This window comes from Engystomops pustulosus, chromosome 9, assembly GCF_040894005.1.
Source record: "Engystomops pustulosus chromosome 9, aEngPut4.maternal, whole genome shotgun sequence".
NCBI classification, from domain to species: domain Eukaryota; kingdom Metazoa; phylum Chordata; class Amphibia; order Anura; family Leptodactylidae; genus Engystomops; species Engystomops pustulosus.
Window position 1 is genome coordinate 66,689,794 of NC_092419.1, and position 21,695 is coordinate 66,711,488.

General features: G+C 45.6%; 78 pseudogenes; all 78 read right to left on the reverse strand.

Moving 5' to 3' along the window:
• Window positions 1-139: 139 nt before the first annotated feature.
• On the reverse strand, window positions 140-258 carry LOC140084212 (5S ribosomal RNA; annotated as a pseudogene).
• A 70-nt stretch (window positions 259-328) lies between these two features.
• LOC140078416 (5S ribosomal RNA) lies at window positions 329-447 on the reverse strand (annotated as a pseudogene).
• Window positions 448-698: 251 nt separating this feature from the next.
• On the reverse strand, window positions 699-817 carry LOC140080274 (5S ribosomal RNA; annotated as a pseudogene).
• A 70-nt stretch (window positions 818-887) lies between these two features.
• On the reverse strand, window positions 888-1,006 carry LOC140084213 (5S ribosomal RNA; annotated as a pseudogene).
• A 259-nt stretch (window positions 1,007-1,265) lies between these two features.
• LOC140084215 (5S ribosomal RNA) lies at window positions 1,266-1,384 on the reverse strand (annotated as a pseudogene).
• Window positions 1,385-1,454: 70 nt separating this feature from the next.
• On the reverse strand, window positions 1,455-1,573 carry LOC140078355 (5S ribosomal RNA; annotated as a pseudogene).
• Window positions 1,574-1,643: 70 nt separating this feature from the next.
• LOC140099498 (5S ribosomal RNA) lies at window positions 1,644-1,762 on the reverse strand (annotated as a pseudogene).
• Window positions 1,763-2,013: 251 nt separating this feature from the next.
• LOC140080276 (5S ribosomal RNA) lies at window positions 2,014-2,132 on the reverse strand (annotated as a pseudogene).
• A 70-nt stretch (window positions 2,133-2,202) lies between these two features.
• LOC140081989 (5S ribosomal RNA) lies at window positions 2,203-2,321 on the reverse strand (annotated as a pseudogene).
• A 251-nt stretch (window positions 2,322-2,572) lies between these two features.
• LOC140080277 (5S ribosomal RNA) lies at window positions 2,573-2,691 on the reverse strand (annotated as a pseudogene).
• A 251-nt stretch (window positions 2,692-2,942) lies between these two features.
• On the reverse strand, window positions 2,943-3,061 carry LOC140087537 (5S ribosomal RNA; annotated as a pseudogene).
• Window positions 3,062-3,320: 259 nt separating this feature from the next.
• On the reverse strand, window positions 3,321-3,439 carry LOC140099500 (5S ribosomal RNA; annotated as a pseudogene).
• A 251-nt stretch (window positions 3,440-3,690) lies between these two features.
• Window positions 3,691-3,809, reverse strand: LOC140093661 (5S ribosomal RNA; annotated as a pseudogene).
• A 70-nt stretch (window positions 3,810-3,879) lies between these two features.
• Window positions 3,880-3,998, reverse strand: LOC140084216 (5S ribosomal RNA; annotated as a pseudogene).
• Window positions 3,999-4,257: 259 nt separating this feature from the next.
• LOC140099501 (5S ribosomal RNA) lies at window positions 4,258-4,376 on the reverse strand (annotated as a pseudogene).
• A 70-nt stretch (window positions 4,377-4,446) lies between these two features.
• Window positions 4,447-4,565, reverse strand: LOC140084217 (5S ribosomal RNA; annotated as a pseudogene).
• Window positions 4,566-4,635: 70 nt separating this feature from the next.
• LOC140090007 (5S ribosomal RNA) lies at window positions 4,636-4,754 on the reverse strand (annotated as a pseudogene).
• Window positions 4,755-4,824: 70 nt separating this feature from the next.
• Window positions 4,825-4,943, reverse strand: LOC140099502 (5S ribosomal RNA; annotated as a pseudogene).
• Window positions 4,944-5,013: 70 nt separating this feature from the next.
• On the reverse strand, window positions 5,014-5,132 carry LOC140084218 (5S ribosomal RNA; annotated as a pseudogene).
• Window positions 5,133-5,391: 259 nt separating this feature from the next.
• Window positions 5,392-5,510, reverse strand: LOC140089778 (5S ribosomal RNA; annotated as a pseudogene).
• Window positions 5,511-5,580: 70 nt separating this feature from the next.
• LOC140081825 (5S ribosomal RNA) lies at window positions 5,581-5,699 on the reverse strand (annotated as a pseudogene).
• Window positions 5,700-5,769: 70 nt separating this feature from the next.
• On the reverse strand, window positions 5,770-5,888 carry LOC140099503 (5S ribosomal RNA; annotated as a pseudogene).
• Window positions 5,889-5,958: 70 nt separating this feature from the next.
• Window positions 5,959-6,077, reverse strand: LOC140086886 (5S ribosomal RNA; annotated as a pseudogene).
• A 70-nt stretch (window positions 6,078-6,147) lies between these two features.
• On the reverse strand, window positions 6,148-6,266 carry LOC140099505 (5S ribosomal RNA; annotated as a pseudogene).
• Window positions 6,267-6,336: 70 nt separating this feature from the next.
• Window positions 6,337-6,455, reverse strand: LOC140092143 (5S ribosomal RNA; annotated as a pseudogene).
• A 259-nt stretch (window positions 6,456-6,714) lies between these two features.
• LOC140089779 (5S ribosomal RNA) lies at window positions 6,715-6,833 on the reverse strand (annotated as a pseudogene).
• Window positions 6,834-6,903: 70 nt separating this feature from the next.
• On the reverse strand, window positions 6,904-7,022 carry LOC140081826 (5S ribosomal RNA; annotated as a pseudogene).
• Window positions 7,023-7,092: 70 nt separating this feature from the next.
• Window positions 7,093-7,211, reverse strand: LOC140086887 (5S ribosomal RNA; annotated as a pseudogene).
• Window positions 7,212-7,462: 251 nt separating this feature from the next.
• Window positions 7,463-7,581, reverse strand: LOC140080278 (5S ribosomal RNA; annotated as a pseudogene).
• A 251-nt stretch (window positions 7,582-7,832) lies between these two features.
• On the reverse strand, window positions 7,833-7,951 carry LOC140081827 (5S ribosomal RNA; annotated as a pseudogene).
• Window positions 7,952-8,021: 70 nt separating this feature from the next.
• LOC140087291 (5S ribosomal RNA) lies at window positions 8,022-8,140 on the reverse strand (annotated as a pseudogene).
• A 251-nt stretch (window positions 8,141-8,391) lies between these two features.
• On the reverse strand, window positions 8,392-8,510 carry LOC140080279 (5S ribosomal RNA; annotated as a pseudogene).
• Window positions 8,511-8,580: 70 nt separating this feature from the next.
• Window positions 8,581-8,699, reverse strand: LOC140099506 (5S ribosomal RNA; annotated as a pseudogene).
• Window positions 8,700-8,958: 259 nt separating this feature from the next.
• LOC140091318 (5S ribosomal RNA) lies at window positions 8,959-9,077 on the reverse strand (annotated as a pseudogene).
• A 70-nt stretch (window positions 9,078-9,147) lies between these two features.
• Window positions 9,148-9,266, reverse strand: LOC140090015 (5S ribosomal RNA; annotated as a pseudogene).
• Window positions 9,267-9,336: 70 nt separating this feature from the next.
• On the reverse strand, window positions 9,337-9,455 carry LOC140091447 (5S ribosomal RNA; annotated as a pseudogene).
• Window positions 9,456-9,706: 251 nt separating this feature from the next.
• On the reverse strand, window positions 9,707-9,825 carry LOC140098234 (5S ribosomal RNA; annotated as a pseudogene).
• Window positions 9,826-9,895: 70 nt separating this feature from the next.
• Window positions 9,896-10,014, reverse strand: LOC140081593 (5S ribosomal RNA; annotated as a pseudogene).
• A 251-nt stretch (window positions 10,015-10,265) lies between these two features.
• On the reverse strand, window positions 10,266-10,384 carry LOC140080280 (5S ribosomal RNA; annotated as a pseudogene).
• A 70-nt stretch (window positions 10,385-10,454) lies between these two features.
• On the reverse strand, window positions 10,455-10,573 carry LOC140084219 (5S ribosomal RNA; annotated as a pseudogene).
• Window positions 10,574-10,643: 70 nt separating this feature from the next.
• LOC140087238 (5S ribosomal RNA) lies at window positions 10,644-10,762 on the reverse strand (annotated as a pseudogene).
• Window positions 10,763-11,013: 251 nt separating this feature from the next.
• Window positions 11,014-11,132, reverse strand: LOC140091138 (5S ribosomal RNA; annotated as a pseudogene).
• A 70-nt stretch (window positions 11,133-11,202) lies between these two features.
• On the reverse strand, window positions 11,203-11,321 carry LOC140081594 (5S ribosomal RNA; annotated as a pseudogene).
• A 251-nt stretch (window positions 11,322-11,572) lies between these two features.
• On the reverse strand, window positions 11,573-11,691 carry LOC140086521 (5S ribosomal RNA; annotated as a pseudogene).
• Window positions 11,692-11,761: 70 nt separating this feature from the next.
• Window positions 11,762-11,880, reverse strand: LOC140084220 (5S ribosomal RNA; annotated as a pseudogene).
• Window positions 11,881-11,950: 70 nt separating this feature from the next.
• Window positions 11,951-12,069, reverse strand: LOC140087240 (5S ribosomal RNA; annotated as a pseudogene).
• Window positions 12,070-12,328: 259 nt separating this feature from the next.
• On the reverse strand, window positions 12,329-12,447 carry LOC140081828 (5S ribosomal RNA; annotated as a pseudogene).
• A 70-nt stretch (window positions 12,448-12,517) lies between these two features.
• Window positions 12,518-12,636, reverse strand: LOC140099507 (5S ribosomal RNA; annotated as a pseudogene).
• Window positions 12,637-13,257: 621 nt separating this feature from the next.
• LOC140089780 (5S ribosomal RNA) lies at window positions 13,258-13,376 on the reverse strand (annotated as a pseudogene).
• A 259-nt stretch (window positions 13,377-13,635) lies between these two features.
• On the reverse strand, window positions 13,636-13,754 carry LOC140089781 (5S ribosomal RNA; annotated as a pseudogene).
• A 70-nt stretch (window positions 13,755-13,824) lies between these two features.
• LOC140096189 (5S ribosomal RNA) lies at window positions 13,825-13,943 on the reverse strand (annotated as a pseudogene).
• Window positions 13,944-14,013: 70 nt separating this feature from the next.
• Window positions 14,014-14,132, reverse strand: LOC140087292 (5S ribosomal RNA; annotated as a pseudogene).
• Window positions 14,133-14,383: 251 nt separating this feature from the next.
• On the reverse strand, window positions 14,384-14,502 carry LOC140080281 (5S ribosomal RNA; annotated as a pseudogene).
• A 70-nt stretch (window positions 14,503-14,572) lies between these two features.
• LOC140099508 (5S ribosomal RNA) lies at window positions 14,573-14,691 on the reverse strand (annotated as a pseudogene).
• A 259-nt stretch (window positions 14,692-14,950) lies between these two features.
• Window positions 14,951-15,069, reverse strand: LOC140089783 (5S ribosomal RNA; annotated as a pseudogene).
• Window positions 15,070-15,139: 70 nt separating this feature from the next.
• Window positions 15,140-15,258, reverse strand: LOC140080282 (5S ribosomal RNA; annotated as a pseudogene).
• A 259-nt stretch (window positions 15,259-15,517) lies between these two features.
• On the reverse strand, window positions 15,518-15,636 carry LOC140089785 (5S ribosomal RNA; annotated as a pseudogene).
• A 70-nt stretch (window positions 15,637-15,706) lies between these two features.
• LOC140089692 (5S ribosomal RNA) lies at window positions 15,707-15,825 on the reverse strand (annotated as a pseudogene).
• A 440-nt stretch (window positions 15,826-16,265) lies between these two features.
• Window positions 16,266-16,384, reverse strand: LOC140080283 (5S ribosomal RNA; annotated as a pseudogene).
• A 259-nt stretch (window positions 16,385-16,643) lies between these two features.
• On the reverse strand, window positions 16,644-16,762 carry LOC140089786 (5S ribosomal RNA; annotated as a pseudogene).
• A 70-nt stretch (window positions 16,763-16,832) lies between these two features.
• On the reverse strand, window positions 16,833-16,951 carry LOC140080284 (5S ribosomal RNA; annotated as a pseudogene).
• Window positions 16,952-17,210: 259 nt separating this feature from the next.
• On the reverse strand, window positions 17,211-17,329 carry LOC140089787 (5S ribosomal RNA; annotated as a pseudogene).
• Window positions 17,330-17,399: 70 nt separating this feature from the next.
• On the reverse strand, window positions 17,400-17,518 carry LOC140089693 (5S ribosomal RNA; annotated as a pseudogene).
• A 440-nt stretch (window positions 17,519-17,958) lies between these two features.
• LOC140091139 (5S ribosomal RNA) lies at window positions 17,959-18,077 on the reverse strand (annotated as a pseudogene).
• A 70-nt stretch (window positions 18,078-18,147) lies between these two features.
• LOC140080286 (5S ribosomal RNA) lies at window positions 18,148-18,266 on the reverse strand (annotated as a pseudogene).
• A 251-nt stretch (window positions 18,267-18,517) lies between these two features.
• Window positions 18,518-18,636, reverse strand: LOC140099509 (5S ribosomal RNA; annotated as a pseudogene).
• A 70-nt stretch (window positions 18,637-18,706) lies between these two features.
• LOC140082291 (5S ribosomal RNA) lies at window positions 18,707-18,825 on the reverse strand (annotated as a pseudogene).
• A 251-nt stretch (window positions 18,826-19,076) lies between these two features.
• LOC140080288 (5S ribosomal RNA) lies at window positions 19,077-19,195 on the reverse strand (annotated as a pseudogene).
• Window positions 19,196-19,265: 70 nt separating this feature from the next.
• LOC140085238 (5S ribosomal RNA) lies at window positions 19,266-19,384 on the reverse strand (annotated as a pseudogene).
• A 70-nt stretch (window positions 19,385-19,454) lies between these two features.
• On the reverse strand, window positions 19,455-19,573 carry LOC140080289 (5S ribosomal RNA; annotated as a pseudogene).
• A 70-nt stretch (window positions 19,574-19,643) lies between these two features.
• LOC140084722 (5S ribosomal RNA) lies at window positions 19,644-19,762 on the reverse strand (annotated as a pseudogene).
• Window positions 19,763-19,832: 70 nt separating this feature from the next.
• On the reverse strand, window positions 19,833-19,951 carry LOC140099511 (5S ribosomal RNA; annotated as a pseudogene).
• A 70-nt stretch (window positions 19,952-20,021) lies between these two features.
• Window positions 20,022-20,140, reverse strand: LOC140084222 (5S ribosomal RNA; annotated as a pseudogene).
• Window positions 20,141-20,399: 259 nt separating this feature from the next.
• Window positions 20,400-20,518, reverse strand: LOC140092903 (5S ribosomal RNA; annotated as a pseudogene).
• A 70-nt stretch (window positions 20,519-20,588) lies between these two features.
• LOC140099512 (5S ribosomal RNA) lies at window positions 20,589-20,707 on the reverse strand (annotated as a pseudogene).
• A 251-nt stretch (window positions 20,708-20,958) lies between these two features.
• On the reverse strand, window positions 20,959-21,077 carry LOC140080290 (5S ribosomal RNA; annotated as a pseudogene).
• Window positions 21,078-21,147: 70 nt separating this feature from the next.
• Window positions 21,148-21,266, reverse strand: LOC140099513 (5S ribosomal RNA; annotated as a pseudogene).
• Window positions 21,267-21,336: 70 nt separating this feature from the next.
• LOC140092338 (5S ribosomal RNA) lies at window positions 21,337-21,455 on the reverse strand (annotated as a pseudogene).
• Window positions 21,456-21,695: the final 240 nt, after the last annotated feature.

The window sequence follows — 21,695 nt, forward strand, 5'->3', positions numbered from 1 at the left end:
AAGCCTTAAGCTGCATCGCTGCTGTGATCCGAAAAGAGCACGCACATTCAGCTTAGAATGGCCGTTGACAGCAGCTGTTCAATTTGAACCTTCTTTTACTATCTCATAGAGAAACTAACACAATTTTCAGGTTCAAAAAGGTCAACGGAACTTGGGATTCCCAGCCAGTCTCCCATGCTGGTACTTGCCAAGCCTTAAGCTGCATTGATGCTGCGATCTGACGAGAGCAGGCACATTCAGCTTAGAATGGCCGTTGACAGCAGCTGTTCAATTTGAACCTTCTTTTACTATCTCATAGAGAAACTAACACAATTTTCAGGTTCAAAAAGGTCAACAGAACTTGGAATTCCCAGCCAGTCTCCCATGCTGGTACTTGCCAAGCCTTAAGCTGCATTGCTGCTGCGATCTGACGAGAGCAGGCACATTCAGCTTAGAATGGCCGTTGACAGCAGCTGTTCAATTTGAACCTTCTTTTACTATCTCATAGAGAAACTAACACAATTTTCAGGTTCAAAAAGGTCAACGGAACTTGGGATTCCCAGCCAGTCTCCCATGCTGGTACTTGCCAAGCCTTAATCTGCTGCGATCTGATGAGAGCAGGCACATTCAGCTTAGAATGGCCGTTGACAGCAGCTGTTCAATTTGAACCTTCTTTTACTATCTCATAGAGAAACTAACACAATTTTCAGGTTCAAAAAGGTCAACAGAACTTGGGATTCCCAGCCAGTCTCCCATGCTGGTACTTGCCAAGCCTTAAGCTGCATTGCTGCTGCGATCTGACGAGAGCAGGCACATTCAGCTTAGAATGGCCGTTGACAGCAGCTGCCTAATTTCTACTTTCTTTTACTATCTCATAGAGAAACTAACACAATTTTCAGGTTCAAAAAGGTCAACGGAACTTGGGATTCCCAGCCAGTCTCCCATGCTGGTACTTGCCAAGCCTTAAGCTGCATTGATGCTGCGATCTGACGAGAGCAGGCACATTCAGCTTAGAATGGCCGTTGACAGCAGCTGTTCAGTTTGAACCTTCTTTTACTATCTCATAGAGAAACTAACACAATTTTCAGGTTCAAAAAGGTCAACGGAACTTGGGATTCGCAGCCAGTCTTCCATGTTGGTACTTGCCAAGCCTTAAGCTGCATCGCTGCTGTGATCCGACAAGAGCACGCACATTCAGCTTAGAATGGCCGTTGACAGCAGCTGTTCAATTTGAACCTTCTTTTACTATCTCATAGAGAAACTAACACAATTTTCAGGTTCAAAAAGGTCAACGGAACTTGGGATTCCCAGCCAGTCTCCCATGCTGGTACTTGCCAAGCCTTAAGCTGCATTGATGCTGCGATCTGACGAGAGCAGGCACATTCAGCTTAGAATGGCCGTTGACAGCAGCTGTTCAATTTGAACCTTCTTTTACTATCTCATAGAGAAACTAACACAATTTTCAGGTTCAAAAAGGTCAACAGAACTTGGAATTCCCAGCCAGTCTCCCATGCTGGTACTTTCCAAGCCTTAAGCTGCATTGCTGCTGCGATCTGACGAGAGCAGGCACATTCAGCTTAGAATGGCTGTTGACAGCAGCTGTTCAATTTGAACCTTCTTTTACTATCTCATAGAGAAACTAACACAATTTTCAGGTTCAAAAAGGTCAACGGAACTTGGGATTCCCAGCCAGTCTCCCATGCTGGTACTTGCCAAGCCTTAAGCTGCATTGCTGCTGCGATCTGACGAGAGCAGGCACATTCAGCTTAGAATGGCCGTTGACAGCAGCTGTTCAGTTTGAACCTTCTTTTACTATCTCATAGAGAAACTAACACAATTTTCAGGTTCAAAAAGGTCAACGGAACTTGGGATTCCCAGCCAGTCTCCCATGCTGGTACTTGCCAAGCCTTAAGCTGCTGCGATCTGACGAGAGCAGGCACATTCAGCTTAGAATGGCCGTTGACAGCAGCTGTTCAATTTGAACCTTCTTTTACTATCTCATAGAGAAACTAACACAATTTTCAGGTTCAAAAAGGTCAACAGAACTTGGGATTCCCAGCCAGTCTCCCATGCTGGTACTTGCCAAGCCTTAAGCTGCATTGCTGCTGCGATCTGACGAGAGCAGGCACATTCAGCTTAGAATGGCCGTTGACAGCAGCTGCCTAATTTCTACTTTCTTTTACTATCTCATAGAGAAACTAACACAATTTTCAGGTTCAAAAAGGTCAACGGAACTTGGGATTCCCAGCCAGTCTCCCATGCTGGTACTTGCCAAGCCCTAAGCTGCATTGCTGCTGCGATCTGACGAGAGCAGGCACATTCAGCTTAGAATGGCCGTTGACAGCAGCTGTTCAGTTTGAACCTTCTTTTACTATCTCATAGAGAAACTAACACAATTTTCAGGTTCAAAAAGGTCAACGGAACTTGGGATTCCCAGCCAGTCTCCCATGCTGGTACTTGCCAAGCCTTAAGCTGCTGCGATCTGATGAGAGCAGGCACATTCAGCTTAGAATGGCCGTTGACAGCAGCTGTTCAATTTGAACCTTCTTTTACTATCTCATAGAGAAACTAACACAATTTTCAGGTTCAAAAAGGTCAACAGAACTTGGGATTCCCAGCCAGTCTCCCATGCTGGTACTTGCCAAGCCTTAAGCTGCATTGCTGCTGCGATCTGACGAGAGCAGGCACATTCAGCTTAGAATGGCCGTTGACAGCAGCTGCCTAATTTCTACTTTCTTTTACTATCTCATAGAGAAACTAACACAATTTTCAGGTTCAAAAAGGTCAACGGAACTTGGGATTCCCAGCCAGTCTCCCATGCTGGTACTTGCCAAGCCTTAAGCTGCTGCAATCTGATGAGAGCACGCACATTCAGCTTAGAATGGCCGTTGACAGCAGCTGTTCAATTTGAACCTTCTTTTACTATCTCATAGAGAAACTAACACAATTTTCAGGTTCAAAAAGGTCAACGGAACTTGGGATTCCCAGGCAGTCTCCCATGCTGGTACTTGCCAAGCCTTAAGCTGCATTGCTGCTGCTATCTGACGAGAGCAGGCACATTAAGCTTAGAATGGCCGTTGACAGCAGCTGTTCAATTTGAACCTTCTTTTACTATCTCATAGAGAAACTATCACAATTTTCAGGTTCAAAAAGGTCAACAGAACTTGGAATTCAAAGCCAGTCTCCCATGCTGGTACTTGCCAAGCCTTAAGCTGCATTGCTGCTGCGATCTGACGAGAGCACGCACATTCAGCTTAGAATGGCTGTTGACAGCAGCTGTTCAATTTGAACCTTCTTTTACTATCTCATAGAGAAACTAACACAATTTTCAGGTTCAAAAAGGTCAACGGAACTTGGGATTCCCAGCCAGTCTCCCATGCTGGTACTTGCCAAGCCTTAAGCTGCATTGCTGCTGCGATCTGACGAGAGCAGGCACATTCAGCTTAGAATGGCCGTTGACAGCAGCTGTTCAGTTTGAACCTTCTTTTACTATCTCATAGAGAAACTAACACAATTTTCAGGTTCAAAAAGGTCAACGGAACTTGGGATTCCCAGCCAGTCTCCCATGCTGGTACTTGCCAAGCCTTAATCTGCTGCGATCTGATGAGAGCAGGCACATTCAGCTTAGAATGGCCGTTGACAGCAGCTGTTCAATTTGAACCTTCTTTTACTATCTCATAGAGAAACTAACACAATTTTCAGGTTCAAAAAGGTCAACAGAACTTGGGATTCCCAGCCAGTCTCCCATGCTGGTACTTGCCAAGCCTTAAGCTGCATTGCTGCTGCGATTTGACGAGAGCAGGCACATTCAGCTTAGAATGGCCGTTGACAGCAGCTGCCTAATTTCTACTTTCTTTTACTATCTCAAAGAGAAACTAACACAATTTTCAGGTTCAAAAAGGTCAACGGAACTTGGGATTCCCAGCCAGTCTCCCATGCTGGTACTTGCCAAGCCTTAAGCTGCATTGATGCTGCGATCTGACGAGAGCAGGCACATTCAGCTTAGAATGGCCGTTGACAGCAGCTGTTCAGTTTGAACCTTCTTTTACTATCTCATAGAGAAACTAACACAATTTTCAGGTTCTAAAAGGTCAACGGAACTTGGGATTCGCAGCCAGTCTCCCATGCTGGTACTTGCCAAGCCTTAAGCTGCATCGCTGCTGTGATCCGACAAGAGCACGCACATTCAGCTTAGAATGGCCATTGACAGCAGCTGTTCAATTTGAACCTTCTTTTACTATCTCATAGAGAAACTAACACAATTTTCAGGTTCAAAAAGGTCAACGGAACTTGGGATTCCCAGCCAGTCTCCCATGCTGGTACTTGCCAAGCCTTAAGCTGCATTGCTGCTGCGATCTGACGAGAGCAGGCACATTCAGCTTAGAATGGCCGTTGACAGCAGCTGTTCAATTTGAACCTTCTTTTACTATCTCATAGAGAAACTAACACAATTTTCAGTTTCTAAAAGGTCAACGGAACTTGGGATTCCCAGCCAGTCTCCCATGCTGGTACTTGCCAAGCCTTAAGCTGCATTGATGCTGCGATCTGACGAGAGCAGGCACATTCAGCTTAGAATGGCCGTTGACAGCAGCTGTTCAGTTTGAACCTTCTTTTACTATCTCATAGAGAAACTAACACAATTTTCAGGTTCAAAAAGGTCAACAGAACTTGGGATTCCCAGCCAGTCTCCCATGCTGGTACTTGCCAAGCCTTAAGCTGCATTGCTGCTGCGATCTGTCGAGAGCAGGCACATTCAGCTTAGAATGGCCGTTGACAGCAGCTGTTCAATTTGAACCTTCTTTTACTATCTCATAGAGAAACTAACACAATTTTCAGGTTCAAAAAGGTCAACGGAACTTGGGATTCCCAGCCAGTCTCCCATGCTGGTACTTGCCAAGCCTTAAGCTGCATTGCTGCTGCGATCTGACGAGAGCAGGCACATTCAGCTTAGAATGGCCGTTGACAGCAGCTGTTCAGTTTGAACCTTCTTTTACTATCTCATAGAGAAACTAACACAATTTTCAGGTTCTAAAAGGTCAACGGAACTTGGGATTCCCAGCCAGTCTCCCATGCTGGTACTTGCCAAGCCTTAAGCTGCATTGATGCTGCGATCTGACGAGAGCAGGCACATTCAGCTTAGAATGGCCGTTGACAGCAGCTGTTCAGTTTGAACCTTCTTTTACTATCTCATAGAGAAACTAACACAATTTTCAGGTTCAAAAAGGTCAACAGAACTTGGGATTCGCAGCCAGTCTCCCATGCTGGTACTTGCCAAGCCTTAAGCTGCATCGCTGCTGTGATCCGACAAGAGCACGCACATTCAGCTTAGAATGGCCGTTGACAGCAGCTGTTCAATTTGAACCTTCTTTTACTATCTCATAGAGAAACTAACACAATTTTCAGGTTCAAAAAGGTCAACGGAACTTGGGATTCCCAGCCAGTCTCCCATGCTGGTACTTGCCAAGCCTTAAGCTGCATTGCTGCTGCTATCTGACGAGAGCAGGCACATTCAGCTTAGAATGGCCGTTGACAGCAGCTGTTCAATTTGAACCTTCTTTTACTATCTCATAGAGAAACTAACACAATTTTCAGGTTCAAAAAGGTCAACAGAACTTGGGATTCCCAGCCAGTCTCCCATGCTGGTACTTGCCAAGCCTTAAGCTGCATTGCTGCTGCGATCTGACGAGAGCAGGCACATTCAGCTTAGAATGGCTGTTGACAGCAGCTGTTCAATTTGAACCTTCTTTTACTATCTCATAGAGAAACTAACACAATTTTCAGGTTCAAAAAGGTCAACGGAACTTGGGATTCCCAGCCAGTCTCCCATGCTGGTACTTGCCAAGCCTTAAGCTGCATTGCTGCTGCGATCTGACGAGAGCAGGCACATTCAGCTTAGAATGGCCGTTGACAGCAGCTGTTCAGTTTGAACCTTCTTTTACTATCTCATAGAGAAACTAACACAATTTTCAGGTTCAAAAAGGTCAACGGAACTTGGGATTCCCAGCCAGTCTCCCATGCTGGTACTTGCCAAGCCTTAAGCTGCATTGCTGCTGCAATCTGACGAGAGCAGGCACATTCAGCTTAGAATGGCCGTTGACAGCAGCTGCCTAATTTCTACTTTCTTTTACTATCTCATAGAGAAACTAACACAATTTTCAGGTTCAAAAAGGTCAACGGAACTTGGGATTCCCAGCCAGTCTCCCATGCTGGTACTTGCCAAGCCTTAAGCTGCATTGCTGCTGCGATCTGACGAGAGCAGGCACATTCAGCTTAGAATGGCCGTTGACAGCAGCTGTTCAATTTGAACCTTCTTTTACTATCTCATAGAGAAACTAACACAATTTTCAGTTTCTAAAAGGTCAACGGAACTTGGGATTCCCAGCCAGTCTCCCATGCTGGTACTTGCCAAGCCTTAAGCTGCATTGATGCTGCGATCTGACGAGAGCAGGCACATTCAGCTTAGAACGGCCGTTGACAGCAGCTGTTCAGTTTGAACCTTCTTTTACTATCTCATAGAGAAACTAACACAATTTTCAGGTTCAAAAAGGTCAACAGAACTTGGGATTCGCAGCCAGTCTCCCATGCTGGTACTTGCCAAGCCTTAAGCTGCATCGCTGCTGTGATCCGACAAGAGCACGCACATTCAGCTTAGAATGGCCGTTGACAGCAGCTGTTCAGTTTGAACCTTCTTTTACTATCTCATAGAGAAACTAACACAATTTTCAGGTTCAAAAAGGTCAACGGAACTTGGGATTCCCAGCCAGTCTCCCATGCTGGTACTTGCCAAGCCTTAAGCTGCATTGCTGCTGCTATCTGACGAGAGCAGGCACATTCAGCTTAGAATGGCCGTTGACAGCAGCTGTTCAATTTGAACCTTCTTTTACTATCTCATAGAGAAACTAACACAATTTTCATGTTCAAAAAGGTCAACAGAACTTGGGATTCCCAGCCAGTCTCCCATGCTGGTACTTGCCAAGCCTTAAGCTGCATTGCTGCTGCGATCTGACGAGAGCAGGCACATTCAGCTTAGAATGGCTGTTGACAGCAGCTGTTCAATTTGAACCTTCTTTTACTATCTCATAGAGAAAGTAACACAATTTTCAGGTTCAAAAAGGTCAACGGAACTTGGGATTCCCAGCCAGTCTCCCATGCTGGTACTTGCCAAGCCTTAAGCTGCATTGCTGCTGCAATCTGACGAGAGCAGGCACATTCAGCTTAGAATGGCCGTTGACAGCAGCTGTTCAGTTTGAACCTTCTTTTACTATCTCATAGAGAAACTAACACAATTTTCAGGTTCAAAAAGGTCAACGGAACTTGGGATTCCCAGCCAGTCTCCCATGCTGGTACTTGCCAAGCCTTAAGCTGCTGCGATCTGATGAGAGCAGGCACATTCAGCTTAGAATGGCCGTTGACAGCAGCTGTTCAATTTGAACCTTCTTTTACTATCTCATAGAGAAACTAACACAATTTTCAGGTTCAAAAAGGTCAACAGAACTTGGGATTCCCAGCCAGTCTCCCATGCTGGTACTTGCCAAGCCTTAAGCTGCATTGCTGCTGCGATCTGACGAGAGCAGGCACATTCAGCTTAGAATGGCCGTTGACAGCAGCTGTTCAGTTTGAACCTTCTTTTACTATCTCATAGAGAAACTAACACAATTTTCAGGTTCAAAAAGGTCAACGGAACTTGGGATTCCCAGCCAGTCTCCCATGCTGGTACTTGCCAAGCCTTAAGCTGCTGCGATCTGATGAGAGCAGGCACATTCAGCTTAGAATGGCCGTTGACAGCAGCTGTTCAATTTGAACCTTCTTTTACTATCTCATAGAGAAACTAACACAATTTTCAGGTTCAAAAAGGTCAACAGAACTTGGGATTCCCAGCCAGTCTCCCATGCTGGTACTTGCCAAGCCTTAAGCTGCATTGCTGCTGCGATCTGACGAGAGCAGGCACATTCAGCTTAGAATGGCTGTTGACAGCAGCTGTTCAATTTGAACCTTCTTTTACTATCTCATAGAGAAACTAACACAATTTTCAGGTTCAAAAAGGTCAACGGAACTTGGGATTCCCAGCCAGTCTCCCATGCTGGTACTTGCCAAGCCTTAAGTTGCATTGCTGCTGCGATCTGACGAGAGCAGGCACATTCAGCTTAGAATGGCCGTTGACAGCAGCTGTTCAGTTTGAACCTTCTTTTACTATCTCATAGAGAAACTAACACAATTTTCAGGTTCAAAAAGGTCAACAGAACTTGGGATTCCCAGCCAGTCTCCCATGCTGGTACTTGCCAAGCCTTAAGCTGCTGCGATCTGACGAGAGCAGGCACATTCAGCTTAGAATGGCCGTTGACCGCAGCTGTTTAATTTGAACCTTCTTTTACTATCTCATAGAGAAACTAACACAATTTTCAGGTTCAAAAAGGTCAACAGAACTTGGGATTCCCAGCCAGTCTCCCATGCTGGTACTTGCCAAGCCTTAAGCTGCATTGCTGCTGCGATCTGACGAGAGCAGGCACATTCAGCTTAGAATGGCCGTTGACAGCAGCTGCCTAATTTCTACTTTCTTTTACTATCTCATAGAGAAACTAACACAATTTTCAGGTTCAAAAAGGTCAACGGAACTTGGGATTCCCAGCCAGTCTCCCATGCTGGTACTTGCCAAGCCTTAAGCTGCATTGCTGCTGCGATCTGACGAGAGCAGGCACATTCAGCTTAGAATGGCCGTTGACAGCAGCTGTTCAGTTTGAACCTTCTTTTACTATCTCATAGAGAAACTAACACAATTTTCAGGTTCAAAAAGGTCAACGGAACTTGGGATTCGCAGCCAGTCTCCCATGCTGGTACTTGCCAAGCCTTAAGCTGCATCGCTGCTGTGATCCGACAAGAGCACGCACATTCAGCTTAGAATGGCCGTTGACAGCAGCTGTTCAATTTGAACCTTCTTTTACTATCTCATAGAGAAACTAACACAATTTTCAGGTTCAAAAAAGTCAACGGAACTTGGGATTCCCAGCCAGTCTCCCATGCTGGTACTTGCCAAGCCTTAAGCTGCATTGCTGCTGCTATCTGACGAGAGCAGGCACATTCAGCTTAGAATGGCCGTTGACAGCAGCTGTTCAATTTGAACCTTCTTTTACTATCTCATAGAGAAACTAACACAATTTTCAGGTTCAAAAAGGTCAACAGAACTTGGGATTCCCAGCCAGTCTCCCATGCTGGTACTTGCCAAGCCTTAAGGTGCATTGCTGCTGCGATCTGACGAGAGCAGGCACATTCAGCTTAGAATGGCCGTTGACAGCAGCTGTTCAATTTGAACCTTCTTTTACTATCTCATAGAGAAACTAACACAATTTTCAGGTTCAAAAAGGTCAACGGAACTTGGGATTCCCAGCCAGTCTCCCATGCTGTTACTTGCCAAGCCTTAAGCTGCATTGCTGCTGCGATCTGACGAGAGCAGGCACATTCAGCTTAGAATGGCCGTTGACAGCAGCTGTTCAGTTTGAACCTTCTGTTACTATCTCATAGAGAAACTAACACAATTTTCAGGTTCAAAAAGGTCAACGGAACTTGGGATTCCCAGCCAGTCTCCCATGCTGTTACTTGCCAAGCCTTAAGCTGCTGCGATCTGACGAGAGCAGGCACATTCAGCTTAGAATGGCCGTTGACAGCAGCTGTTCAATTTGAACCTTCTTTTACTATCTCATAGAGAAACTAACACAATTTTAAGGTTCAAAAAGGTCAACAGAACGTGGGATTCCCAGCCAGTCTCCCATGCTGGTACTTGCCAAGCCTTAAGCTTCATTGTTGCTGCGATCTGACGAGAGCAGGCACATTCAGCTTAGAATGGCCGTTGACAGCAGCTGTTCAATTTGAACCTTCTTTTACTATCTCATAGAGAAACTAACACAATTTTCAGGTTCAAAAAGGTCAACAGAACTTGGGATTCCCAGCGAGTCTCCCATGCTGGTACTTGCCAAGCCTTAAGCTGCATTGCTGCTGCGATCTGACGAGAGCAGGCACATTCAGCTTAGAATGGCCGTTGACAGCAGCTGTTCAGTTTGAACCTTCTTTTACTATCTCATAGAGAAACTAACACAATTTTCAGGTTCAAAAAGGTCAACGGAACTTGGGATTCCCAGCCAGTCTCCCATGCTGGTACTTGCCAAGCCTTAAGCTGCTGCGATCTGATGAGAGCAGGCACATTCAGCTTAGAATGGCCGTTGACAGCAGCTGTTCAATTTGAACCTTCTTTTACTATCTCATAGAGAAACTAACACAATTTTCAGGTTCAAAAAGGTCAACAGAACTTGGGATTCCCAGCCAGTCTCCCATGCTGGTACTTGCCAAGCCTTAAGCTGCATTGCTGCTGCGATCTGACGAGAGCAGGCACATTCAGCTTAGAATGGCCGTTGACAGCAGCTGTTCAATTTGAACCTTCTTTTACTATCTCATAGAGAAACTAACACAATTTTCAGGTTCAAAAAGGTCAACGGAACTTGGGATTCCCAGCCAGTCTCCCATGCTGGTACTTGCCAAGCCTTAAGCTGCATTGATGCTGCGATCTGACGAGAGCAGGCACATTCAGCTTAGAATGGCCGTTGACAGCAGCTGTTCAATTTGAACCTTCTTTTACTATCTCATAGAGAAACTAACACAATTTTCAGGTTCAAAAAGGTCAACGGAACTTGGGATTCCCAGCCAGTCTCCCATGCTGGTACTTGCCAAGCCTTAAGCTGCATTGATGCTGCGGTCTGACGAGAGCAGGCACATTCAGCTTAGAATGGCCGTTGACAGCAGCTGTTCAGTTTGAACCTTCTTTTACTATCTCATAGAGAAACTAACACAATTTTCAGGTTCAAAAAGGTCAACGGAACTTGGGATTCCCAGCCAGTCTCCCATGCTGTTACTTGCCAAGCCTTAAGCTGCTGCGATCTGACGAGAGCAGGCACATTCAGCTTAGAATGGCCGTTGACAGCAGCTGTTCAATTTGAACCTTCTTTTACTATCTCATAGAGAAACTAACACAATTTTAAGGTTCAAAAAGGTCAACAGAACTTGGGATTCCCAGCCAGTCTCCCATGCTGGTACTTGCCAAGCCTTAAGCTTCATTGTTGCTGCGATCTGACGAGAGCAGGCACATTCAGCTTAGAATGGCCGTTGACAGCAGCTGTTCAATTTGAACCTTCTTTTACTATCTCATAGAGAAACTAACACAATTTTCAGGTTCAAAAAGGTCAACAGAACTTGGGATTCCCAGCGAGTCTCCCATGCTGGTACTTGCCAAGCCTTAAGCTGCATTGCTGCTGCGATCTGACGAGAGCAGGCACATTCAGCTTAGAATGGCCGTTGACAGCAGCTGTTCAGTTTGAACCTTCTTTTACTATCTCATAGAGAAACTAACACAATTTTCAGGTTCAAAAAGGTCAACGGAACTTGGGATTCCCAGCCAGTCTCCCATGCTGGTACTTGCCAAGCCTTAAGCTGCTGCGATCTGATGAGAGCAGGCACATTCAGCTTAGAATGGCCGTTGACAGCAGCTGTTCAATTTGAACCTTCTTTTACTATCTCATAGAGAAACTAACACAATTTTCAGGTTCAAAAAGGTCAACAGAACTTGGGATTCCCAGCCAGTCTCCCATGCTGGTACTTGCCAAGCCTTAAGCTGCATTGCTGCTGCGATCTGACGAGAGCAGGCAAATTCAGCTTAGAATGGCCGTTGACAGCAGCTGTTCAATTTGAACCTTCTTTTACTATCTCATAGAGAAACTAACACAATTTTCAGGTTCAAAAAGGTCAACGGAACTTGGGATTCCCAGCCAGTCTCCCATGCTGGTACTTGCCAAGCCTTAAGCTGCATTGATGCTGCGATCTGACGAGAGCAGGCACATTCAGCTTAGAATGGCCGTTGACAGCAGCTGTTCAATTTGAACCTTCTTTTACTATCTCATAGAGAAACTAACACAATTTTCAGGTTCAAAAAGGTCAACGGAACTTGGGATTCCCAGCCAGTCTCCCATGCTGGTACTTGCCAAGCCTTAAGCTGCATTGATGCTGCGGTCTGACGAGAGCAGGCACATTCAGCTTAGAATGGCCGTTGACAGCAGCTGTTCAGTTTGAACCTTCTTTTACTATCTCATAGAGAAACTAACACAATTTTCAGGTTCAAAAAGGTCAACGGAACTTGGGATTCGCAGCCAGTCTCCCATGCTGGTACTTGCCAAGCCTTAAGCTGCATCGCTGCTGTGATCCGACAAGAGCACGCACATTCAGCTTAGAATGGCCGTTGACAGCAGCTGTTCAATTTGAACCTTCTTTTACTATCTCATAGAGAAACTAACACAATTTTCAGGTTCAAAAAGGTCAACAGAACTTGGGATTCCCAGCCAGTCTCCCATGCTGGTACTTGCCAAGCCTTAAGCTGCATTGCTGCTGCGATCTGACGAGAGCAGGCACATTCAGCTTAGAATGGCTGTTGACAGCAGCTGTTCAATTTGAACCTTCTTTTACTATCTCATAGAGAAACTAACACAATTTTCAGGTTCAAAAAGGTCAACGGAACTTGGGATTCCCAGCCAGTCTCCCATGCTGGTACTTGCCAAGCCTTAAGCTGCATTGCTGCTGCGATCTGACGAGAGCAGGCACATTCAGCTTAGAATGGCCGTTGACAGCAGCTGTTCAGTTTGAACCTTCTTTTACTATCTCATAGAGAAACTAACACAATTTTCAGGTTCAAAAAGGTCAACGGAACTTGGGATTCCCAGCCAGTCTCCCATGCTGGTACTTGCCAAGCCTTAAGCTGCTGCGATCTGACGAGAGCAGGCACATTCAGCTTAGAATGGCCGTTGACCGCAGCTGTTCAATTTGAACCTTCTTTTACTATCTCATAGAGAAACTAACACAATTTTCAGGTTCAAAAAGGTCAACAGAACTTGGGATTCCCAGCCAGTCTCCCATGCTGGTACTTGCCAAGCCTTAAGCTGCTGCGATCTGATGAGAGCAGGCACATTCAGCTTAGAATGGCCGTTGACAGCAGCTGTTCAGTTTGAACCTTCTTTTACTATCTCATAGAGAAACTAACACAATTTTCAGGTTCTAAAAGGTCAACGGAACTTGGGATTCGCAGCCAGTCTCCCATGCTGGTACTTGCCAAGCCTTAAGCTGCATCGCTGCTGTGATCCGACAAGAGCACGCACATTCAGCTTAGAATGGCCGTTGACAGCAGCTGTTCAATTTGAACCTTCTTTTACTATCTCATAGAGAAACTAACACAATTTTCAGGTTCAAAAAGGTCAACGGAACTTGGGATTCCCAGCCAGTCTCCCATGCTGGTACTTGCCAAGCCTTAAGCTGCATTGCTGCTGCTATCTGACGAGAGCAGGCACATTCAGCTTAGAATGGCCGTTGACAGCAGCTGTTCAATTTGAACCTTCTTTTACTATCTCATAGAGAAACTAACACAATTTTCAGGTTCAAAAAGGTCAACAGAACTTGGGATTCCCAGCCAGTCTCCCATGCTGGTACTTGCCAAGCCTTAAGCTGCATCGCTGCTGTGATCCGACAAGAGCACGCACATTCAGCTTAGAATGGCCGTTGACAGCAGCTGTTCAATTTGAACCTTCTTTTACTATCTCATAGAGAAACTAACACAATTTTCAGGTTCAAAAAGGTCAACGGAACTTGGGATTCCCAGCCAGTCTCCCATGCTGGTACTTGCCAAGCCTTAAGCTGCATTGCTGCTGCTATCTGACGAGAGCAGGCACATTCAGCTTAGAATGGCCGTTGACAGCAGCTGTTCAATTTGAACCTTCTTTTACTATCTCATAGAGAAACTAACACAATTTTCAGGTTCAAAAAGGTCAACAGAACTTGGGATTCCCAGCCAGTCTCCCATGCTGGTACTTGCCAAGCCTTAAGCTGCATTGCTGCTTCGATCTGACGAGAGCAGGCACATTCAGCTTAGAATGGCTGTTGACAGCAGCTGTTCAATTTGAACCTTCTTTTACTATCTCATAGAGAAACTAACACAATTTTCAGGTTCAAAAAGGTCAACGGAACTTGGGATTCCCAGCCAGTCTCCCATGCTGGTACTTGCCAAGCCTTAAGTTGCATTGCTGCTGCGATCTGACGAGAGCAGGCACATTCAGCTTAGAATGGCCGTTGACAGCAGCTGTTCAGTTTGAACCTTCTTTTACTATCTCATAGAGAAACTAACACAATTTTCAGGTTCAAAAAGGTCAACAGAACTTGGGATTCCCAGCCAGTCTCCCATGCTGGTACTTGCCAAGCCTTAAGCTGCTGCGATCTGACGAGAGCAGGCACATTCAGCTTAGAATGGCCGTTGACCGCAGCTGTTCAATTTGAACCTTCTTTTACTATCTCATAGAGAAACTAACACAATTTTCAGGTTCAAAAAGGTCAACAGAACTTGGGATTCCCAGCCAGTCTCCCATGCTGGTACTTGCCAAGCCTTAAGCTGCATTGCTGCTGCGATCTGACGAGAGCAGGCACATTCAGCTTAGAATGGCCGTTGACAGCAGCTGCCTAATTTCTACTTTCTTTTACTATCTCATAGAGAAACTAACACAATTTTCAGGTTCAAAAAGGTCAACGGAACTTGGGATTCCCAGCCAGTCTCCCATGCTGGTACTTGCCAAGCCTTAAGCTGCATTGCTGCTGCGATCTGACGAGAGCAGGCACATTCAGCTTAGAATGGCCGTTGACAGCAGCTGTTCAGTTTGAACCTTCTTTTACTATCTCATAGAGAAACTAACACAATTTTCAGGTTCAAAAAGGTCAACGGAACTTGGGATTCGCAGCCAGACTCCCATGCTGGTACTTGCCAAGCCTTAAGCTGCATCGCTGCTGTGATCCGACAAGAGCACGCACATTCAGCTTAGAATGGCCGTTGACAGCAGCTGTTCAATTTGAACCTTCTTTTACTATCTCATAGAGAAACTAACACAATTTTCAGGTTCAAAAAGGTCAACGGAACTTGGGATTCCCAGCCAGTCTCCCATGCTGGTACTTGCCAAGCCTTAAGCTGCATTGCTGCTGCTATCTGACGAGAGCAGGCACATTCAGCTTAGAATGGCCGTTGACAGCAGCTGTTCAATTTGAACCTTCTTTTACTATCTCATAGAGAAACTAACACAATTTTCAGGTTCAAAAAGGTCAACAGAACTTGGGATTCCCAGCCAGTCTCCCATGCTGGTACTTGCCAAGCCTTAAGCTGCATTGCTGCTGCGATCTGACGAGAGCAGGCACATTCAGCTTAGAATGGCCGTTGACAGCAGCTGTTCAGTTTGAACCTTCTTTTACTATCTCATAGAGAAACTAACACAATTTTCAGGTTCAAAAAGGTCAACGGAACTTGGGATTCGCAGCCAGTCTCCCATGCTGGTACTTGCCAAGCCTTAAGCTGCATCGCTGCTGTGATCCGACAAGAGCACGCACATTCAGCTTAGAATGGCCGTTGACAGCAGCTGTTCAATTTGAACCTTCTTTTACTATCTCATAGAGAAACTAACACAATTTTCAGGTTCAAAAAGGTCAACGGAACTTGGGATTCCCAGCCAGTCTCCCATGCTGGTACTTGCCAAGCCTTAAGCTGCATTGCTGCTGCTATCTGACGAGAGCAGGCACATTCAGCTTAGAATGGCCGTTGACAGCAGCTGTTCAATTTGAACCTTCTTTTACTATCTCATAGAGAAACTAACACAATTTTCAGGTTCAAAAAGTTCAACAGAACTTGGGATTCCCAGCCAGTCTCCCATGCTGGTACTTGCCAAGCCTTAAGCTGCATTGCTGCTGCGATCTGACGAGAGCAGGCACATTCAGCTTAGAATGGCCGTTGACAGCAGCTGTTCAATTTGAACCTTCTTTTACTATCTCATAAAGAAACTAACACAATTTTCAGGTTCAAAAAGGTCAAAGGAACTTGGGATTCCCAGCCAGTCTCCCATGCTGTTACTTGCCAAGCCTTAAGCTGCATTGCTGCTGCGATCTGACGAGAGCAGGCACATTCAGCTTAGAATGGCCGTTGACAGCAGCTGTTCAGTTTGAACCTTCTTTTACTATCTCATAGAGAAACTAACACAATTTTCAGGTTCAAAAAGGTCAACGGAACTTGGGATTCCCAGCCAGTCTCCCATGCTGGTACTTGCCAAGCCTTAAGCTGCTGCGATCTGACAAGAGCAGGCACATTCAGCTTAGAATGGCCGTTGACAGCAGCTGTTCAATTTGAACCTTCTTTTACTATCTCATAGAGAAACTAACACAATTTTCAGGTTCAAAAAGGTCAACAGAACTTGGGATTCCCAGCCAGTCTCCCATGCTGGTACTTGCCAAGCCTTAAGCTGCATTGCTGCTGCGATCTGACGAGAGCAGGCACATTCAGCTTAGAATGGCCGTTGACAGCAGCTGTTCAGTTTGAACCTTCTTTTACTATCTCATAGAGAAACTAACACAATTTTCAGGTTCAAAAAGGTCAACGGAACTTGGGATTCGCAGCCAGACTCCCATGCTGGTACTTGCCAAGCCTTAAGCTGCATCGCTGCTGTGATCCGACAAGAGCACGCACATTCAGCTTAGAATGGCCGTTGACAGCAGCTGTTCAATTTGAACCTTCTTTTACTATCTCATAGAGAAACTAACACAATTTTCAGGTTCAAAAAGGTCAACGGAACTTGGGATTCCCAGCCAGTCTCCCATGCTGGTACTTGCCAAGCCTTAAGCTGCATTGCTGCTGCTATCTGACGAGAGCAGGCACATTCAGCTTAGAATGGCCGTTGACAGCAGCTGTTCAATTTGAACCTTCTTTTACTATCTCATAGAGAAACTAACACAATTTTCAGGTTCAAAAAGGTCAACAGAACTTGGGATTCCCAGCCAGTCTCCCATGCTGGTACTTGCCAAGCCTTAAGCTGCATTGCTGCTGCGATCTGACGAGAGCAGGCACATTCAGCTTAGAATGGCCGTTGACAGCAGCTGTTCAGTTTGAACCTTCTTTTACTATCTCATAGAGAAACTAACACAATTTTCAGGTTCAAAAAGGTCAACGGAACTTGGGATTCGCAGCCAGTCTCCCATGCTGGTACTTGCCAAGCCTTAAGCTGCATCGCTGCTGTGATCCGACAAGAGCACGCACATTCAGCTTAGAATGGCCGTTGACAGCAGCTGTTCAATTTGAACCTTCTTTTACTATCTCATAGAGAAACTAACACAATTTTCAGGTTCAAAAAGGTCAACGGAACTTGGGATTCCCAGCCAGTCTCCCATGCTGGTACTTGCCAAGCCTTAAGCTGCATTGCTGCTGCTATCTGACGAGAGCAGGCACATTCAGCTTAGAATGGCCGTTGACAGCAGCTGTTCAATTTGAACCTTCTTTTACTATCTCATAGAGAAACTAACACAATTTTCAGGTTCAAAAAGTTCAACAGAACTTGGGATTCCCAGCCAGTCTCCCATGCTGGTACTTGCCAAGCCTTAAGCTGCATTGCTGCTGCGATCTGACGAGAGCAGGCACATTCAGCTTAGAATGGCCGTTGACAGCAGCTGTTCAATTTGAACCTTCTTTTACTATCTCATAAAGAAACTAACACAATTTTCAGGTTCAAAAAGGTCAAAGGAACTTGGGATTCCCAGCCAGTCTCCCATGCTGTTACTTGCCAAGCCTTAAGCTGCATTGCTGCTGCGATCTGACGAGAGCAGGCACATTCAGCTTAGAATGGCCGTTGACAGCAGCTGTTCAGTTTGAACCTTCTTTTACTATCTCATAGAGAAACTAACACAATTTTCAGGTTCAAAAAGGTCAACGGAACTTGGGATTCCCAGCCAGTCTCCCATGCTGGTACTTGCCAAGCCTTAAGCTGCTGCGATCTGACAAGAGCAGGCACATTCAGCTTAGAATGGCCGTTGACAGCAGCTGTTCAATTTGAACCTTCTTTTACTATCTCATAGAGAAACTAACACAATTTTCAGGTTCAAAAAGGTCAACAGAACTTGGGATTCCCAGCCAGTCTCCCATGCTGGTACTTGCCAAGCCTTAAGCTTCATTGTTGCTGCGATCTGACGAGAGCAGGCACATTCAGCTTAGAATGGCCGTTGACAGCAGCTGTTCAATTTGAACCTTCTTTTACTATCTCATAGAAAAACTAGCACAATTTTCAGGTTCAAAAAGGTCAACAGAACTTGGGATTCCCAGCCAGTCTCCCATGCTGGTACTTGCCAAGCCTTAAGCTGCATTGCTGCTGCGATCTGACGAGAGCAGGCACATTCAGCTTAGAATGGCCGTTGACAGCAGCTGTTCAATTTGAACCTTCTTTTACTATCTCATAGAGAAACTAACACAATTTTCAGGTTCAAAAAGGTCAACGGAACTTGGGATTCCCAGCCAGTCTCCCATGCTGGTACTTGCCAAGCCTTAAGCTGCTGCGATCTGACGAGAGCAGGCACATTCAGCTTAGAATGGCCGTTGACAGCAGCTGTTCAATTTGAACCTTCTTTTACCATCTTTGACAGAGAAACTAACAATTTTCAGGTTCAAAAAGGTCAACGGAACTTGGGATTCCCAGCCAGTCTCCCATGCTGGTACTTGCCAAGCCTTAAGCTGCATTGCTGCTGCGATCTGACGAGAGCAGGCACATTCAGCTTAGAATGGCCGTTGACAGCAGCTTTTCAATTTGAACCTTCTTTTACTATCTCATAGAGAAACTAACACAATTTTCAGGTTCAAAAAGGTCAACGGAACTTGGGATTCCCAGCCAGTCTCCCATGCTGGTACTTGCCAAGCCTTAAGCTACATTGCTGCTGCGATCTGATGAGAGCAGGCACATTCAGCTTAGAATGGCCGTTGACAGCAGCTGTTCAATTTGAACCTTCTTTTACTATCTCATAGAGAAACTAACACAATTTTCAGGTTCAAAAAGGTCAACGGAACTTGGGATTCCCAGCCAGTCTCCCATGCTGGTACTTGCCAAGCCTTAAGCTGCTGCGATCTGACGAGAGCAGGCACATTCAGCTTAGAATGGCCGTTGACAGCAGCTGTCCAATTTGAACCTTCTTTTACTATCTCATAGAGAAACTAACACAATTTTCAGGTTCAAAAAGGTCAACAGAACTTGGGATTCCCAGCCAGTCTCCCATGCTGGTACTTGCCAAGCCTTAAGCTGCATTGCTGCTGCGATCTGACGAGAGCAGGCACATTCAGCTTAGAATGGCCGTTGACAGCAGCTGTTCAATTTGAACCTTCTTTTACCATCTTTGACAGAGAAACTAACAATTTTCAGGTTCAAAAAGGTCAACGGAACTTGGGATTCCCAGCCAGTCTCCCATGCTTGTACTTGCCAAGCCTTAAGCTGCATTGTTGCTGCGATCTGACGAGAGCAGGCACATTCAGCTTAGAATGGCCGTTGACAGCAGCTGTTCAATTTGAACCTTCTTTTACTATCTCATAGAGAAACTAACACAATTTTCAGGTTCAAAAAGGTCAACAGAACTTGGGATTCCCAGCCAGTCTCCCATGCTGGTACTTGCCAAGCCTTAAGCTGCATTGCTGCTGCGATCTGACGAGAGCAGGCACATTCAGCTTAGAATGGCCGTTGACAGCAGCTGTTCAATTTGAACCTTCTTTTACTATCCCATAGAGAAACTAACACAATTTTCAGGTTCAAAAAGGTCAACGGAACTTGGGATTCCCAGCCAGTCTCCCATGCTAGTACTTGCCAAGCCTTAAGCTGCATTGCTGCAGCGATCTGACGAGAGCAGGCACATTCAGCTTAGAATGGCCGTTGACAGCAGCTGTTCAATTTCTACTTTCTTTTACTATCTCATAGAGAAACTAACACAATTTTCAGGTTCAAAAAGGTCAACGGAACTTGGGATTCCCAGCCAGTCTCCCATGCTGGTACTTGCCAAGCCTTAAGCTGCATTGCTGCTGCGATCTGACGAGAGCAGGCACATTCAGCTTAGAATGGCCGTTGACAGCAGCTGTTCAATTTGAACCTTCTTTTACTATCTCATAGAGAAACTAACACAATTTTCAGGTTCAAAAAGGTCAACGGAACTTGGGATTCCCAGCCAGTCTCCCATGCTGGTACTTGCCAAGCCTTAAGCTGCATTGATGCTGCGATCTGACGAGAGCAGGCACATTCAGCTTAGAATGGCCGTTGACAGCAGCTGTTCAGTTTGAACCTTCTTTTACTATCTCATAGAGAAACTAACACAATTTTCAGGTTCAAAAAGGTCAACGGAACTTGGGATTCGCAGCCAGTCTCCCATGCTGGTACTTGCCAAGCCTTAAGCTGCATCGCTGCTGTGATCCGACAAGAGCACGCGCATTCAGCTTAGAATGGCCGTTGACAGCAGCTGTTCAATTTGAACCTTCTTTTACTATCTCATAGAGAAACTAACACAATTTTCAGGTTCAAAAAGGTCAACAGAACTTGGGATTCCCAGCCAGTCTCCCATGCTGTTACTTGCCAAGCCTTAAGCTGCATTGCTGCTGCGATCTGACGAGAGCAGGCACATTCAGCTTAGAATGGCCGTTGACAGCAGCTGTTCAGTTTGAACCTTCTTTTACTATCTCATAGAGAAACTAACACAATTTTCAGGTTCAAAAAGGTCAACGGAACTTGGGATTCCCAGCCAGTCTCCCATGCTGGTACTTGCCAAGCCTTAAGCTGCATTGCTGCTGCGATCTGACGAGAGCAGGCACATTCAGCTTAGAATGGCCGTTGACAGCAGCTGTTCAGTTTGAACCTTCTTTTACTATCTCATAGAGAAACTAACACAATTTTCAGGTTCAAAAAGGTCAACGGAACTTGGGATTCCCAGCCAGTCTCCCATGCTGGTACTTGCCAAGCCTTAATCTGCTGTGATCTGATGAGAGCAGGCACATTCAGCTTAGAATGGCCGTTGACAGCAGCTGTTCAATTTGAACCTTCTTTTACTATCTCATAGAGAAACTAACACAATTTTCAGGTTCAAAAAGGTCAACAGAACTTGGGATTCCCAGCCAGTCTCCCATGCTGGTACTTGCCAAGCCTTAAGCTGCATTGCTGCTGCGATCTGACGAGAGCAGGCACATTCAGCTTAGAATGGCCGTTGACAGCAGCTGCCTAATTTCTACTTTCTTTTACTATCTCATAGAGAAACTAACACAATTTTCAGGTTCAAAAAGGTCAACGGAACTTGGGATTCCCAGCCAGTCTCCCATGCTGGTACTTGCCAAGCCTTAAGCTGCATTGCTGCTGCGATCTGACGAGAGCAGGCACATTCAGCTTAGAATGGCCGTTGACAGCAGCTGTTCAATTTGAACCTTCTTTTACTATCTCATAGAGAAACTAACACAATTTTCAGGTTCAAAAAGGTCAACGGAACTTGGGATTCCCAGCCAGTCTCCCATGCTGGTACTTGCCAAGCCTTAAGCTGCATTGATGTTGCGATCTGACGAGAGCAGGCACATTCAGCTTAGAATGGCCGTTGACAGCAGCTGTTCAGTTTGAACCTTCTTTTACTATCTCATAGAGAAACTAACACAATTTTCAGGTTCAAAAAGGTCAACGGAACTTGGGATTCGCAGCCAGTCTCCCATGCTGGTACTTGCCAAGCCTTAAGCTGCATCGCTGCTGTGATCCGACAAGAGCACGCACATTCAGCTTAGAATGGCCGTTGACAGCAGCTGTTCAATTTGAACCTTCTTTTACTATCTCATAGAGAAACTAACA